Raw genomic sequence first — 17,578 nt, 5'->3', positions numbered from 1 at the left:
TACGGGTTGGTTCTTAATGTGGCTAAAACTGAGATATTTTGGCCATCACTGGATCCACGTCGCTCCACTCTTGGTCTCTTTCCTTCAAATTTGTCCCGTCCTCAGCAGGGAGTCATGTTGCTTGGAGGTGTGGTCAGCACTTATTCATCCTTTGTCATGGGCCTTGCTCGCAAGCGTGTTGAAAAGGTTATGACTTTGGTGGACCGTTTAGCTATATTGGAAGATCCACAGTGTGAGTTAGCTCTCTTACGGGCTTGTGTTGGGCTCTTTAAGTTGGCCTTTGCAATTCGTACTTGTCCACCATCCCTTTTTAGAGAGACAGCTAAGACTTTTGATCGGCATCTCCGCAGTGTTCTCCAGGGTATTGTTGTTTCTGATGGTCCTAACTTCGGTGATTTGCAGTGGCATTTATCGACACTGCCATTACGTCTTGGTGGGTTAGGTATTTATTATGCCACTGATGTCTATACTTTTACTTTTGTGGCCTCCCATTGTCAAACTTCTAAGCTTCAAACCACATTCTTAGGAGTTGTGGGCCAGTGCCTTTGGGTGAGATTCTTGATGTTGCTAGCAGTGCATTGAGTCTTTGTCTACCTGATTTTGACCTCAGTTCTATGGCTGTGAATGCTACCGTCCCCTCAAAACCACAAAAAGTTTTGGCGAAAGCGTTCTATGGTAAGATTGTTGCTGGTCTTAAGAGGGACTTTGTGTTATATTCTCATCAGAAAGTAGTCAATGGATGCTTGCAGTCAGAACACGCAAAGGATTTTCTACTTGCTATTCTGATGGAGGGACTTGGATAGCGTATGTCGCCGGTGGAGTATCGTTCTATTCTCCGGTACTGTCTCATGATTCCTTTGTACTCTGATGGTGTTCTATGCCCTGTTTGAAAAAAAAGTATACTAGATGCTTTTGGGGACCATGTAGCACATTGTAGACATTTTCCAGGTTTCAAATACCGACATGATCATGTCAGAGATATTTTATGTGATGCATTTTGGAAGGCTGGGGTACAAGTGAAGAAGGAGGCTCCCGTGAATTTTCTCACTAATCCAAATGAGGGAAGATCTACACTTCGGCATGTGAATGTATTGATCTACAATTGGTCTAAGGGGAGACATGCATGTGTTAATGTAACTGGAGCCTCTCCGTTGGTAGGGCTTAGGAATGGAGTCTTTGAGGTGGGAAAAGGAGCTAAGAGAGCAGCGACAGGGAAGATAGAGAAGCATGAGGAAGCTTGCATGGCTAACCAACATTGTTTCATTCTATTTAGTTTCGACACTTTCGGTTTCTTGGAACAACAGTCTGTTGAGCTTCTCAAGAGACTTCAGAAAGTTATGGACAGTAACGTTATGACAGCTGGTTTTAACGAGTTTGTTTTTAGAAGAATAGGATTTGCAATTCATAAAGGACTTGCGGCACAGCTTGTTGCATGCTTGTCCTAATTATTTGTAAAATTCCTTATCAGTCAGTATCAATAAAATTTCCACTTAAAAAAAAAAAAAAAAAACCCCCGGCGACCTAACCTCCACCCGAACTCACTCCAAATTTCGATAGAGTTTTAATTCACTCTTCCCCACCTTACATTCACCCTAAATTCAAAACCCAAAACCCAATGGCTCCTCAACCACCAAAGATTCTTCATAAATAAGTTTTTACTCAAACCAATTTTTCCCCTTTTTCAGTGCTGAAATGGTTATTAGGAAGTGGCATGGATTGTGGTATTCTCTGAAAGATTTTTATCACATTGATTTGGTGTATAATTTTTATAAAAGGAAGGAGATTGATGGTGGTCGGGTTTTTGTTAAGGTGAATGGTAGTCGGAGGGAATTGACTACAGCAGTATTGTCTGAGATTACTGGCATTGACCAAAGACCCATCGTAGTCACAATGTAGGAATCTCAGCTTGGTGGAATCGGTCCTTTAATGAAGGAGACTATCTTGGAGGGAGTTTACAATCTGAACTTGCACTGTGATCGTCAGATGTCTCTGAGAAGAAACCAGCTGGTTGTGACTCAGTGGGTTGGTAGGAATGTTATTGCCACCACGAAAGCCAGTGACATCAATTTGAGTTGTCTGCACGTTCTCTGGACCTTTCAGAACAGGAGGTATGGGTTATGTATCCTTGAATTTTTATTAAATGAGATTAAGGCAATTGGTAAATCGACTGCAGCCTTCCCTACTTTGATTACAAAGGTTATGATGCATTAGGGATCTGTTGTAAAGACTAGTAAGATTAATTTGAAGTTGCATGAAAATGCACGTATCTATCGGGAATGTATTAAGAGGGATTGGAATTTGCTAAAAGTTAGGCATTTTGAGACGACACCGGATGAGGACGATGAGCATGAGGATGACACGATGTGTTTTGATGCGGATGGTTTGAAAAAGGCTACTACGGATGTAACCCGCATCTCGTTATTTCATCGTGGCCTGCGAACTCTCCATACTCAGTATGAGACGATTCGTACAGTCCAACGTTCTCTGAATGACCTATGTGAGGCTATCCAGACTAGGCAGAGTACCGTTCTCAATAACCAAGGTAAGCTGCAGCAGAATATTCAGTTGCTCAGTGATAGTCACCAAGACATCTAGGATAACATGGAGACTCTCATCTAGAGCAATATGGAGCATTGGGAAGCCATAGATGCTTTTATGGAGCAATAGTGCACATTTCAAGAAGAAGTTCTAATACGCCTACCACCTCATGAGGGCTCTTCTTCCGCTGACTCTAGCAGGCATGAGCGTCGTAAACGTAGGACAGATAGCTCTGGCCCATCATCATCTCGTGGCTAGTTGTTGATTAGATTATTGTTGTTAGGAAATTTCCCTATTTTTAGTAGAATAATTTTTATTCCGAGTTGTTAGTTAAGTAGTTAATATTGAATTATGTATTTGGTTGTTATCTAAATTTCGAGTTAATTTAAATTTTGTCCGAGACTGCTTTCTATTTTTCATGAATCCCACCTTTCCTATTTGTTTAGGGGTGGTATTATTTGTTTAGCATTATATTTTTCCCTATCCACTTGTTTTTGGAAGTTAATATTCCAAGGTTGTGAGAATATGGGTTATTTGCTAATGTGGTGTAGCTATAATGAGCTACTCTTGGGTTGTGCAACCTCAAGGATTAGAAATTGGATGATTGTTATTTTTATTTAATTTCCAGCCTAAAAGCTATTGGTTTGATTTTGGAGTCTACACCTTATCTGTTTCTATTTTAGATTTAGAAATTTTCTTTTTCCATCATCTTACCTTAACAATTTGGGCAACTTGTGGAACTTAGATTAAGAAACTAGTCCTCTATAAATACTTTCACCTCTAAACTTCTCACTTTCACCTTTAAACTCCACACCAGCAACAGCACTCGGAGCGCGCCCGCGCCCAAGTTACTGGAATGCAGAGTCAAAGTTGAGCGCGCCCGCGCCCTTCCAAAGGTTATTCTAAGAGCGCCCGCACCCTTACCTTAACAAGACCTCCAATTTTTTGTTTTTTCTAGGGTTTTCTGAGGTTACTTCTGGGAGTTTAAGAGTGTGTTTGGTTGTTATGAAATCTCCTCAAATCATACCGGAGCAGTCCTTTGATGAATTGCTCGATAATGACGATTATGGATACTGGTTTCGCGATAGGATTGTGCAGTCAGGATGGTAGAATCTATTGGTAAGTGCCAATGACTCTTATTCTCCTGCCCTTACTTCTTATTTCTATGATCATTGTAAGTTCTTTTATCGACCGGATGGGGAACAAGTGTTCTCTGTCACCATTGATGATATAACAATGGATTTCAGCAAGTTTTTGGTAGCCTTTGCTGTTGGGATGCATATGCTTGCCCCGAAACTCATGGGGTTATATGTATGATCATATATACCTATATAACTATGAGTATTTCCAAGAGACTTATGGGGCGGGGATTTTTTGTGTAGAGGACCAAAAGAATCTTAATGTAGCCCTTGGTAGCCTGTCCCTTAACGTTGGCACTATCGTGTTCTTTATTATGCTGAATATCTTAGGGGAATGGCGGTTTTCTTCTGCAAATAACACCACTAGTGACGTCTTCCTTGCTTTAGCTGAGGGACGTATGCTATATGGCATTCCCCAGACCTTAGTGTCCAGTTTAGCACGAGCCCATAGTATGAAACATAAGTACCTTCTTATGCCTGTCTTGGTTTGCCGCATCATGGTATATTTCTTTCTTGATTTCGTATTCCGCTATATAGATTAGGTTGGGGTTGATATTATGCGACCCACAAATTGCATTGTACGTTCTTTTCGTGCAATGACTTGGCCAGGATGGAGGCTACAACCTAATTGGGTTGCCCCTTACACCCCATCAGACCGAGTAACGCTTAACAGATTAGCACGAGCTGATGATACATGGCGTAAGGCATGGAAAATTGTCATGGCGTGGCAGGATGCAAAGGAACCTCACTTCTTCATAGAAGAGGAGGACAACGCTTAAATGAGGAATATGAGGTAAGTTTTACTTTTTGTTAGTGTTTGCTTATGTCCTAAGCACTTTAATTTTTGTTATTCCCATAACGGGTGAAACTCATATAGAGTTGCATTTATTTTTATTTATCTATATTAGTATGTTCTAAATTTGTTTTGCAGGTGTTCTTAAATTTTCACGCGTTTCCATTGTATTTCCTATCCTTTTTATTTCTATACTTTGATGACAAAACATGTTTTTTGTTTGGGGGTGCCATAGAAACATGCGTAATTTAAGACACCTATTAGGATATATATATATATATAATATGCACTTATTTTCTAGTAAAAAATAAATATATATATATATATATATATATATATAATAAGTATTTATACTATGCACTTAGGAATTGAATATTGGTATTGTTTCTTTCTCCATGATGATATTAATCTAGAAGTTTTACGTTAGCTCTTAAATTAGAATAGTTTTTAGAAATTTAGGTTAATATGTAGGTAATAGTCATTGCATCTTTCTATAAATATATTACATGAGCATCTATGTTTGTATTGGCAGTAAGTTTCTGAAATCTAGGCTAGAGTACTTATTCTACAAATCCTGTGAGAATATAGCCTTACATCCTTATATGAGTGAAATATTTGAGTAATGACACAAGAGAGAAGTAAATTCCGAATAGAGAAATCACACGTCCACTTGCTTGATCACTATACCATATCCTAAGCGAGAATTTAGGCCCTTTTTGGATCGATATAGCCAGAAATTCAAACCTATATGAAATTATTTTCTGCTAGTCGCCCCTCTGAGCCTTTCTTTAGCCTTTTCATAAACCACAAATTCTGTACCCTTTTATAAGAAACAAAACAAAATAAAAATAAAATCAGCCTACCCACTTTTGAATGAGTCTGAGAATAAAGATGAAATAAAGAAAAGAAAAGAGAAAGACCTGTAGAAAACCAAGAATTTGTTAGTTGCTTCAAATAAGAAAAGAAAATAAAGTTTCCATCTAAAGAAAAATAAAATAAAATAAAAAGTTAGAACTCCAAAAACATAATCAAATGAGTCAAAAGACAAAAGAAAAAGGAAAAAAAATGGCTAAGGATGGAAACAAAGTGTAGAAGCAAAGTATGAACAAGGTTTTCTCTAGTTACATATTTTGAAGATCATATTATGTTAGACTTCTCCTTTTGAATATCCATTTCCTTCCTTCTTAAACCATTACCTAATCCCCGCAACAACTAATAAAGACCTCTAGCTCAATTAGGAATAGGTTAGTATGATAGTAAGTGGCAGATGTGTTTGATCGACTTCGGCTTTCTTGTACGTCATTGAGATTGTAGGGTAAAGTGTGCCAACTGCACACTGGAGTGAGCGAAAGTTGAGTGGAAAAATTAGAGTGTTTTTGTTTTGACATATATATGAGAACCTATTTAAGGACGTTATTCCAAAGTTTCAGAAACAGACCTGTTGTTGCATTTCATAGCATAGTTCATTATATATATATATATATATATATATATATATGTTTATCCGTAGATGATTGATTATTATGCACATATTAGCTTAGATTTCGAATTGATTATTCTGTATTCATTGCTAGTGAGATGTATAGATATCTGAGAATAAATAAGGAAATAGTAATTTTATTTCTTAGTTGTTGTAGTATAAATGAAGTTTATTTGTACCTTTTCTGAAAAACTCTCCCTAGGCTATAACTCGTCCACTAGAGAATTCATAGTGGTTTAAGGCCTTATTGTATATGGTCAATACCATCGTACTCCGAGAAACGAGATTAGTTAGAACTCCATTTTTGGTCACTTATTTTAATTTCTCATATTTCCTTGAGGACAACCAAAATGCTGTTTAGAGGTGGTTTGATAAGAACCCAAAACTGTAGTTTTAACCCCTTAATAATATTACATTTAAACCAATTATGTGTAATATATATATATATATATATATATATATATATATATATATATATATATATATATATATATATTTATATATTTTATCCGTAGATGATTGATTATTATGCACATATTAGCTTAGATTTCGAATTGATTATTCTATATTCATTGCTAGTGAGATGTATAGATATCTGAGAATAAATAAGGAAATAGTAATTTTATTTCTTAGTTGTTGTAGTATAGATGAAGTTTATTTGTATCTTTTCTGAAAAACTCTCCCTAGGCTATAACTCGTCCACTAGAGAATTCATAGTGGTTTAAGGCTTTATTGTATATGGTCAATACCATCGTACTCAGAGAAACGAGATTAGTTAGAACTCCATTTTTGGTCACTTATTTTAATTTCTCATATTTGCTTGAGGACAACCAAAATGCTGTTTAGAGGTGGTTTGATAAGAACCCAAAACTGTAGTTTTAACCTCTTAATAATATTACATTTAAACCAATTATGTGTATAATAATTAAGAGTTAGTACTGTTTACGTGATTTTGTGTATTTCAGGTATTGGAGTCAAATATATGAAGAAATATGTCACTTTTACAAGAGAAAGGAGCAAAGGTTGGTTGCTAAGAAGTTATATGACTAAAGGCCAAGATTCAAGGAGAAAAAGACTTTTTAAAGCTCAGTCAAAGCTGAAAAGTCAATGTTAATACAGATAGAAAAAGAGCAGAAAAGTTAATAGAACCTCCGCAGGCCGTATCTTTGGACACCTCATAATTTGGCCTATTATATGTCAAAATGACCAGTTCGGAAAGATCTTTATAACGTTCTAGGCCATGATCCAATCAGAGGAGTAAAAGTGGACAAAAAACCTATTGTAGTAATCTCCAACAGAGAAACCCTTTTTGGAGTTAAGTAATTAGGTTTTGGGCTTTATTTAATAGCCCAAAACATAGCTCCAAAGCCCATGCACGAATTTGTAAACCTAGTCATCTCCTATATAAAGGGGACTAAGGCTAAACTCAAAGGATCCTTTCTTAGTTAATAAATTAGATAATTAATTAGTTTTCTTCTTTAGTCAAAACCCTAATTATTATTTTATTAACCTAATCACCATTAATAAAGCCAAGTTATTTATATTGTTTCAAGTATGTCTTATTCTTATTCTCATTCTTCTATTGATGATAGTTTAATGAATCTTAGCTAAACCTCCATTAGAGGGGTTTGATGAAGCTTTGATGAAGACTTGATTTGTTAGTGTAGAATAAATTGTAGTAATCTATTCCACTTTAAAATGTAGTTACACCATGAGAATAGGTTTAAATTGCCTCACATGCTAATTATTAGTTGTTAGAGATTGCCATGAATAATTAAGGATTGAAAAGACCCAACCTTCATGTGAAAACATAAATATTGGGATTACAACAAATATATGCTAGCTTATTAAGGGTTAATCAAGTTGGAATCAAATCCCCCTAATACCTCTCTTCTCATTCACATCTTATAATCAAATTGTCATAGTATAAATTAGCATATCGTAATTAGCTATTTTCACCATATTAGTTTAATTTAAGTATTGCTCTAGTTGATATTATAGAATTGATAATTTAGTGAAACTGTTACGTCTAAGAAACTAGGAGTGGAACAAATTCTTTACTCCACCATATCGCAAGATAATCGAGAGTATAAACTTTGATCTAGAGTAAATCCACAAGATTTCTTATTCTTAGCATAAATCAAATTAGTTAAGATAGAGTAAATGCTTGTTTTTACATTTATGATCGAGAAACTGGGTATTTATGATACTTGTAACTAGAGAAGAACCTCGTTTTGTTCTTTTGCTTCTGAATTGTGATACATTCTTTTAGCCCTTTAGCTTTGTGACTCCTTACGATTTTGAATTTTGGGAGTTCTAACTTTTCTTTTGTTTCTTTTTGTTTCTGATATCATCTCTTTTTTATTTTAAACTTTTGGGAGATTCGATTTTTTTGACTCCTTTGATTTTTTTGGAGTTTTGGTTTTTTATGGGCCTTTATTTTCTTTTCTTTTCGAAGCAAATAACTGTTCTGTTTTTGTACAATGTCTTCTCTTCTCTTTTTCTGATATATATCCAGTTCTCAACTCATCAGCTGGATAAGCTTTTTATTCTGTGTTGTAACGGGTTAGGAATTTTTGGTGAAGAATAAAAAAGGCTTTTAAAAGGGTGAAGGCTCAAGAGGGGTAACTAAAGAAAAACTATCTTTTTGGGTTTTTAACGTTTATTTGGCTATATCGATCCAAAAATTGCTTAAATTCTCTCATATATATATATATATATATATATATATTTTGCATGCAAGTAGGGATATTTTATTACTTATAAAAAAGAATGTTACATCGAGTGAGAAGGAGTACAGCTATAGAGAGACTAAGTTAATGCATCCAGCCTAGCTAAACCGGTAATAAGGCCTATATGGGCTTTCGATGGCCTTGATGTAACTCAGCCTGGTCGAGCTCCAAAGAGTCTCGCCTTGGATCAAAGAAGATCCTCTCTTTGCAACAGCATCGGCGCCAAAGTGGATGTGTGGTCTTTCTATCCGGACATCATTTGTGTCATCACTCAATAATCATTCAGATGAGGCTTTTGGCTATATTCTCATAGGATATGGTATTTAATTGTTCTAACCTTGGCTTCGGAAACTCACTACTATATACAAACAAATGCTAATGCATCTCATTCATGAAAAATGCAAAAAACTATTATACGTATTTTAGTCTAAGTACGAAGAACAAGTCCTTACTCTATCGCTATAATGAGACTTCTAAACTTTTTATTCATCATAGAAAAAGGAAACAAGACTTTTTAATACTAAACGGAGAAATATTTTTGCTCTTTTTCTAAAAAATAAATAAATAAAAGGGAATAAATATACTATTATATCTACTATATAAAAAATGCCTAGTTTTTGCAAAATGTTACTATACCACCCCCAAATAGAACTATGATTTGTCCTCAAAGTATGAAGAGATAAGGAAAGAGATAACCATAGAAACTTGAGCAAAAATGATGATACACCTGTATTCCGTTCTTCATGATGAAAATACGCCACCACCAATTAAGTTTGGGGCGTGGGTTGTTTGATATAGAACGAGAAATACATGGTTTATTATACTAGGGATATTTATTCTACTATAAAATCTTTTTAGGTTTTTGTATTTTTGAAAACATATATGAAATGCATGAAAGATGTAACATGCATGCATGATTATGATTAGACTACGATTGAAGAAATAAAAAGTATGTAAACAACTATCTATACAGACAAACACATATGAAATGTGTGTGTGTGTGTGTGTGTGTCTGTGTTTTTTTTTTTTTTTTAGAATAATTGTTTTTCTCAATAAAATGTATCTCTAACCATATAGAGGGTTTGACAAGAAGATAAAATTATACATTGATCCGGTATCATTTTGGTTACTCCGGGGGGTATAATTTTCATTTTTATGTCATCTAATTTTGAAAACTATGAAGAGATATTTTAAGAAACTCGTACTGAAAAAGTTGTGATTCTAAACGCTATGTTTTTTAAAACAAATAGGTAATCTTAGGCAACTTTTGTGTCGGCTCTTTATTGAACCCAATCCAGTCAGACTGTGGCTTCAGTTATGTGTGTTGGGGGATTTACTGTGCAAGATGTAATGGAAGGGTTTAGCTGATTAGACACTAGTGGGTGGTGGAACTAGGTCTCTTTGGTGGATTTTGGTAGTTCTGGTTAAAATGGGATGGGAATCAATGCTTTGTTCTGATTGTTATAGGTACCTTGTCCTTGTCTGAATGTATTTGATGGTTAACGTGATGATATGTTGGTGAGCAAGGGACAATTGGTATCTATATAGTTTAGGTTGAGACAGAAAGTGCATGGTGATATGGGCAACCCTTATTAACACATAACTGATCCTCAAACCACCCTTAGAAGAATGGAGATTACGTACTTCTAAGGGTTGGTCTATGTAGAATCCATTGCCCATTTTTGAAAAATCACATAACTATTGATATATTGAAAATCTTTTATAATGAGAATGGAGAAAAACAACTATTTTGAAAAAGAAATGTAAAATAAAGAAAAAGAAAATTGTATACTCGCTCCATAGGATTACACTTACTCAAACAACGAATAAAAAGTGTTTTACAAAGAAAATACAAGATATACGTGGACTAAGGCTCCGGCACTTACAACCACACACTCCAAGTGGAGTGGTCCCATTACCTTAAGGATGCACTCCCATGGAATGCATCGAGAAAACATAACATGAATCTTTTATAGTCAGATATTCAAGACTATATGTTGGGTCGTTTTAAGTCAGATTCCCTAAGACTATGCATAAGATGGATGATATGCTATTAACTATATACTAATAATCTAAATAGTTAGGGATCTATATAGAAAAACATATGAAAGCATACACCCCCAAACATAATGAAATGCTGCATGTGGTATGTAATATGCAAAATGATAAGATGATGTTTGTGTAATCCATCATGGCACTTATGCAATAAACCGTCATAGTTGAATTGTCCAAAAGAGTGAAAGGTTGGTGGTAGAGGTCCTTCATGAGGCTCGGATGATGGAGAATTAGACATACCAGGTTTCTCAACTACTGAAATGATGGACTCGGGCAAAGTCTCTTTACTGGGAAAGTTTAGAAAGTTATGAATCATCTCAAAGGCAATTGGCTTAAGTGTAAATTTGAGGTTTCTTTGAAATGGCTTAGTGGTGCAGTCCTCATAAATTGGAGGATTTTTTATGAATGGAGGTCGGATTTCAAGAGGTGTTAAATTAGGATGGTGATGGTTAGGTGGTGGTTCTTCACATGATCTCGATGACTCAGAGAATTCTTCATCTAGTTTTGGCATTTCCACAAGATTGTGGTTTATATCTGCAATAGTAAGGCTGTTACAAATTTGTTCCATTGAAAAGTCTCTAACGGCCAAACTAAATTGAAATCCACTTTCCACCATAGATTGTATTCCTTCTTTTCCAAACACTTCATTTTCTTTGTCCTCTTTGCCTAGATCTTCATAAATATTCTCAATGTCATTGTCCAAATGTGTCAAGTCTAATACATGCTCTTGAGTTTCTTCTGTCAGAGTTTTCTCTTTTATGGGTGATGATGCATTAAGGCATATGAGAGAAATTGTGACTTCGGGCATATAGTCATCATCATAAGATCTGGAATTTACACGATAGTCAGGTAGAGGTTGATGGGGATCTAATTGGTCATTAATATCATAATAGGCTTTAGCAATGGAATTGTTATAGTAAACCTTGTTTCTCTTGTTGAATGGGTTCTAGATTGGTAGAAAGAATATTAGTCTCAGATGTGGCATCATTTGAATTGGACTGGAGAAAACATAAGATAGTTGTTATTTGTTGAGTTAGTATTGTTTGCTTGGCCATTTCCTAGTAGAGTTGGTCTGTGATGGATGGTGAAGTGGAATATGAATTTGATATGGATGGTGATGTGAATGGTAATGGGTTTTGGGTGAAACCATACTCTGACTGACCATATGGATAGATGAATGGTGGTTGACTATTTGTGGTGGAACTCCATGAATTGTCAGTATGACTAGAAAACTCTTGAGTGTATGGGGTACTAGGGAAGTTTGAAAATTGAAGTTCATAATCGTAAGGATTTCCCGTAGTGTGTGAGCTATGATCCACAACTTCCCTCACACACTTGAACTTCTCAAGGCAATTAAAACTCTAATCCCTTGGTAAGTATATAACTTAAACCAAGTTTAACTCATGTTCATCATAGAGAATTAATCAAAAACCACTTTTTCCTAAAAAAAATTCATTTTTGTTTTTATCTCTAACTATTACAAACAAGCTCCACTGACTTCTCCTACTCTATTACAAATTCTGGGCTCATAGTACAACATACTATTTATCAAAAACCAATTGAGCTGCCGAAAAACTAGACACACGTCTCTAGAGGTGGTTGGGCAGTTGCCCCTAGCCAGCTCGCGGTCGCCCGCTGGCACCGGTCTTCAGCTCCTTTCCAGCTTTGTTGTCCCGCAACCTGATTTATAAGAAAGTAGATCAGTATTGAGAAACAATAAAATAAAATGACAAAATTTTTTAAAAAAAATAAAAATGGAGAGATGAGAATGATGCTCCCTTATTAGATTCTCAACCAATCACTCTCACTCCTTCAATCCATGACGGCGGTGCCATTTGAATACTTTAATTAGTGGTGGTAACTTCAAAAGAGTTTGTTTTAGAAGTAAGGTTCATCGTAAATTGTTTAGAGTTTGAGTGTGGGAGATGTGAAGAAGAAAGGTAGACTCTTGTATGGATTAGAATGGTTTTAAGCTAAAGAAAACATTAAAAGCTTTAATTGTTGGTATTGAAATGACTTGAAAACATAGAAATGAAAATTGATTAAAACTTGAAATAAGATCAACAAGATAAGATTGAATATTGAAATAAGAACAAGTAAATAACAAGTTTTGATTGAAAGAAAATAAAACAAACAATAAAGTAAAAACTTGTATTGAAAAACTAAACAAGAAATTAAACAAACCAAATGGTTTGGATCCTAAGACAATTGATGGTTTATCTCTTCCTTACTTTTTGGTTATATACCCCTACTTTTGCCTTTTACAGATTTGCCCTTCTCCATTACAAATTAGACACCTCACACTACACTTTTGCTTTTGCTTTTACTTTTTGGTTTCTTCATGACCAAGGTAGGTTTTTGGGAGAATGTCATATTTTGAGATAAGGGCCTCCATCTCTGGTCTTCTGAATTGAGGGCTTTGACTTTTGACTTTGACCATTGACTTTGACTTTTTTAGCACTTTTCCATAGCAGCTTCTGGTCTTCATAATAAGCGTGATTAAGGCTCCTTTGGGTGCTAAGACGCAATATTTATGATAAGTGATCTGAAATACTCCTTAACCTGAAAAATGCAATAAAAGCTATGAGTTGTCTTTTCGTTAAGCGTAAGAAAGGTTGTAATACAGCAATATACGGGTAATAAAATGCACATTTGGGAGCTGATCATCTATGTGACAAACATTTCACGCAATATCTGTTCTAAAGTGGGGCTTAATCCCACTTTTTGTTCTTTTAGGGCTCGGGTTTAGCCTTATCGTTAATGTAAAGACGAGACTGAAACGTAAATCACATAATCATCCAAGCATGCTTAGTAACACAGAAGTATCCTCTTACACTTTGTAGTGAGGAGGTTTAGAAATTACCGCCCAAGGTGTGCATACACGACCCTTTGGGTGAAGGCGACGTGGTGGGGTTGACGAAGTGTTTGGTGTCTTGTGTGTCAACCCACCATTCGAGCTTTTCCTTACGGTTACAAATTTAATCTATCTAAGACCCACAAGTTGGGTCGAAATGTGGCAAAGCCAATAAGATACAATTGGTTGCTTTCATGGGCCTAAAACGAAGTTGCCTTCGTGGGCTTAAAACTATGAAAGTGGTAAACACAAAAAGTAACTACGTTTAGCTAATTAACTATTCACTAATGATTAATTAAACAAAATATGTAAAAGTTTAGAAAGTGTTCGTCAAAAATTGGAACTTCAACCCCCAAGTTGGGTTGATATGTGCGAGCGTGATGTTACACTGCTCGCCTCACACATCTAACCGGTCCAAGTTGGTTGAATCCCCAACTCTTGGTAAGTAAACTTAAACCAAAAGACTAAACTTTCAAAGATAAACTATTTTGTATTTATCCTAATTTTTATTTTATTATTATTTTTATACTAAAAAAATAAAAAATAAAAAACATAATAAAGATAATGTCAAAATATGATATTATCCTAAAAATCTAACATTTATCAACATTGTTTAGAGTTTAAGTTTGGGAGTTGTGAAGAAGAAAGGTAGACTCTTGTATAGATTAGATTGGTTTTAAGTTAATGAAAACATTGAAAGCTTTAGTTCTTGGTATTGAAATGACTTGAAAACATTGCAAGAAAGATTGGTTGAAGATTGAAATAAGAACAAGTAAAACAAGATTGAAGATTGAAATAAGAACAAATAAATAACAAGTTTTGATTGAAATAAAATAAAACAAACAATAAAGTAAAAACTTGAATTGAAAAACTAGACAAGAAGTTAAACAAACCAAATGGTTCGGATCCTAAGACAATTGATAGTTTCTCTCTCCCTTACTTTTGGGTTATATACCCTTACTTTTGCCTATTACAGATTTGCCCTTCTCCATTACAAATTAGACACTTCACACTTCACTTTTGCTTTTGCTTTTGCTTTTGCTTTTACTTTTTGGTTTCTTCATGACCAAGGTAGGAGAATGTCATATTTTGAGATAAGGGCATCCATCCCTAGTCTTCTCAGTTGAGGGCTTTGACTTTTGACCTTGACCTTTGACTTTGACTGTTGACTTTGACTTTTGTAGCACTTTTCCATAGCAGTTTTTGGTCTTCATAATAAGCGTGATTAAGGCTCCTTTTGGTGCTAAGACGCAACTTTTATGATAAGTGGTCTGAAATACTCTCTAACCTGAAAAAGGCAATAAAAGCTATGAGTTGTTTTTTCGTTAAGTGTAAGAAAAGTTGTAATGCAGTAATATAAGGGTTATAAAATGCACATTTGGGAGCTGATCATGGGTGACAGGCGCAGTGCGGGTTCTTTTTCTCTGTTTACGCTCATTTTTCTCTAGCAGTTTCCGATAATTCGTCTCGTGCTATTCTCAGGATCCGTTTGCTCAGTGTATTGGAAACACACTAAAAAGAAACATCAGTAATGAAATAAATGAAAAAAAAACTTTAAAAAAAATTTTAAATAAGATTAAGAAGAAAAGTTTAATGTGTGAATTTTTTCTCTATCTTCCTCTTTCCATTTGGATCCATGATGGCGGCGCCATTTGAAGTGGTAGAAATAGTGTGTGGTGTTAGGTTTGTTGTTCATCTTGAATCTATGATAAAGAGAAAATGGGAATGAACCTATAACTTAAACTTCTTCCTTTCCTATTTACTCTAGTTTATTCTCAAATGGGATTTGAATGAAAGTATGCTTAAAATCACTAGTTCCTCTAAGGACAATATTAAAATATGAAAACTTGGGTAGTTTAGATCAAGCCATGTATGTAGATGGGTTTCTTGTTTAGTAACTAATTGAATACAACTTGTTTGGGTTGGGTTGAAAGAAAACAAACAAGATTGAGAAATAGATGAAAGAAAACAAACAAACAAGATCAAGAAAACTTGAAATAGATTGATATGAAGAACCTTGAATAAGAACTTGAATTAAAACCTTTCTGGGATTGGATTAAAACCTTATTCTAGTTGAATGCACTATCAGTTAATAGAAACGGAGATATGAAGGAAATTCTGAAAGCGGAAAATCATGCAAGCCCACTGATCAAGGAATTGTGGACAACTGCAGTTCTGAGCTTATTTGTAGCAATATGGAAGATGAGAAATGCACAGAGGTATAACGACTCAAACTTCAACCATCGTTTCATAAGAAAGCTAGTCTGTCAAAGAATTCATACGACTGGTAGACTGTCCAAGAGCTACATGTTCAATTCTGTCAAGGAATTGGTAATTATGCACTCTCGGGAGATCGTTTGCAAGCCCAAACCGATAAAGGCCATTCAACAAGTCAAATGGTACCCACCAGAGGTAGGAGTTGTTAAGATCAATTGTAATGGTAGCTCTCTAGGGAATCCTGGTCGAGGGGGTGTAGGACTAATCTTCAGAGACCATCAGTGCCACCTGCTCGGAGTTCTCGTAGAAGGACTGGGGATAGTTACTAACTATGAAGTGGAGTTGATAAGAGCCCAAAACTGTAGTTTAAACCCTTTAATAGTATTTCTATTTAGCTAATTATGTTATTAATAATATAGGTTTATCACTAATTACGTGCTTTTGAGTATTTCAGGCTTCGGAGTTGAATAAATATAAATTCATTACTAATTAGGCACTAAACAGAGCAAAAGTGATTGTTATAAAAGTTCTATGAAGGAAGCCCAAGTTTCATAGAGAAAAATCCCTTAAAAAGCCCAAGTTAAAGCTGTTAAGTGAAAGTCAAACCGGATTAGAAAGCTGAAGAAAAGTCAACAAAATTTCAAAAGGCCATATCTTTGGACTCAGACCTTGTATTTGGACCCATTTTATATCAAAATGACTGGCTCAGAAAGTGTTTTCCAATGGTTTAGGCCTTGACTCGATCAGAGCAACATAAGTTAGTGAAAACTCGTGCTACAGTAACATAGCCAGAATTGAAAGTCTTGGATTCAACAAATTGGGTTTTGGACTTGATTTATGGGTCTATAACCTAGCCTAAAAGCCCATGCACGAAATTGTAAACTTAACCCTCTCATATATAAAGAGGATTAAGGTAAAACAAAACTTGGCTACTCCCCTCTTAGTTTAATTAAATTAGCTCTCTCTCTCTTTAGTATAACCTAATTTATGTTTTCTTTAGCCTAGCCACCATTACTTCAATCCAATTTCAAGTTATTATTAAGACTTCTTTTTCTTGCTTTAGTTTAACTAGATTTTTGGACCCGTTCAACGAATGGGGACCGTTTTTATATAATTTTTTTTTCATTTTATTATTATGTATAAAAAATTTTACTTCCAAACTATATTGAAACTCATATAATAAATTAATTGATCAAAGTTTCCAATGCCAATAATTTGTTATGGCTATTAAACAAAGTTACAAACATAGAGCGCTGAACAAAATCTATTAAAAAGTAAAAAATTTGCGTTGTTAATCATCAGTGTGGGGTAGACTAGCACGAAGGAGCTCCACTGACATTTTCTTATAGCACTTGCTGCTTCTAACCCCAATAAGTGCAACATTTGGACCCATTGAAGAAAGCAATTAATTATATCTTTTTGTTTCCACTTATACTTGTAAACGACATATTAAAATGGGGACCGTTTTTATATAATTTTTTTTTCATTTTATTATTATGTATAAAAAATTTTACTTCCAAACTATATTGAAACTCATATAATAAATTAATTGATCAAAGTTTCCAATGCCAATAATTTGTTATGGCTATTAAACAAAGTTACAAACATAGAGCGCTGAACAAAATCTATTAAAAAGTAAAAAATTTGCGTTGTTAATCATCAGTGTGGGGTAGACTAGCACGAAGGAGCTCCACTGACATTTTCTTATAGCACTTGCTGCTTCTAACCCCAATAAGTGCAACATTTGGACCCATTGAAGAAAGCAATTAA

Source organism: Coptis chinensis, chromosome 7 (genome assembly GCF_015680905.1).
Source record: "Coptis chinensis isolate HL-2020 chromosome 7, ASM1568090v1, whole genome shotgun sequence".
Classification (NCBI taxonomy): Eukaryota; Viridiplantae; Streptophyta; class Magnoliopsida; order Ranunculales; family Ranunculaceae; genus Coptis; species Coptis chinensis.
This window is presented reverse-complemented; position numbering follows the sequence as displayed.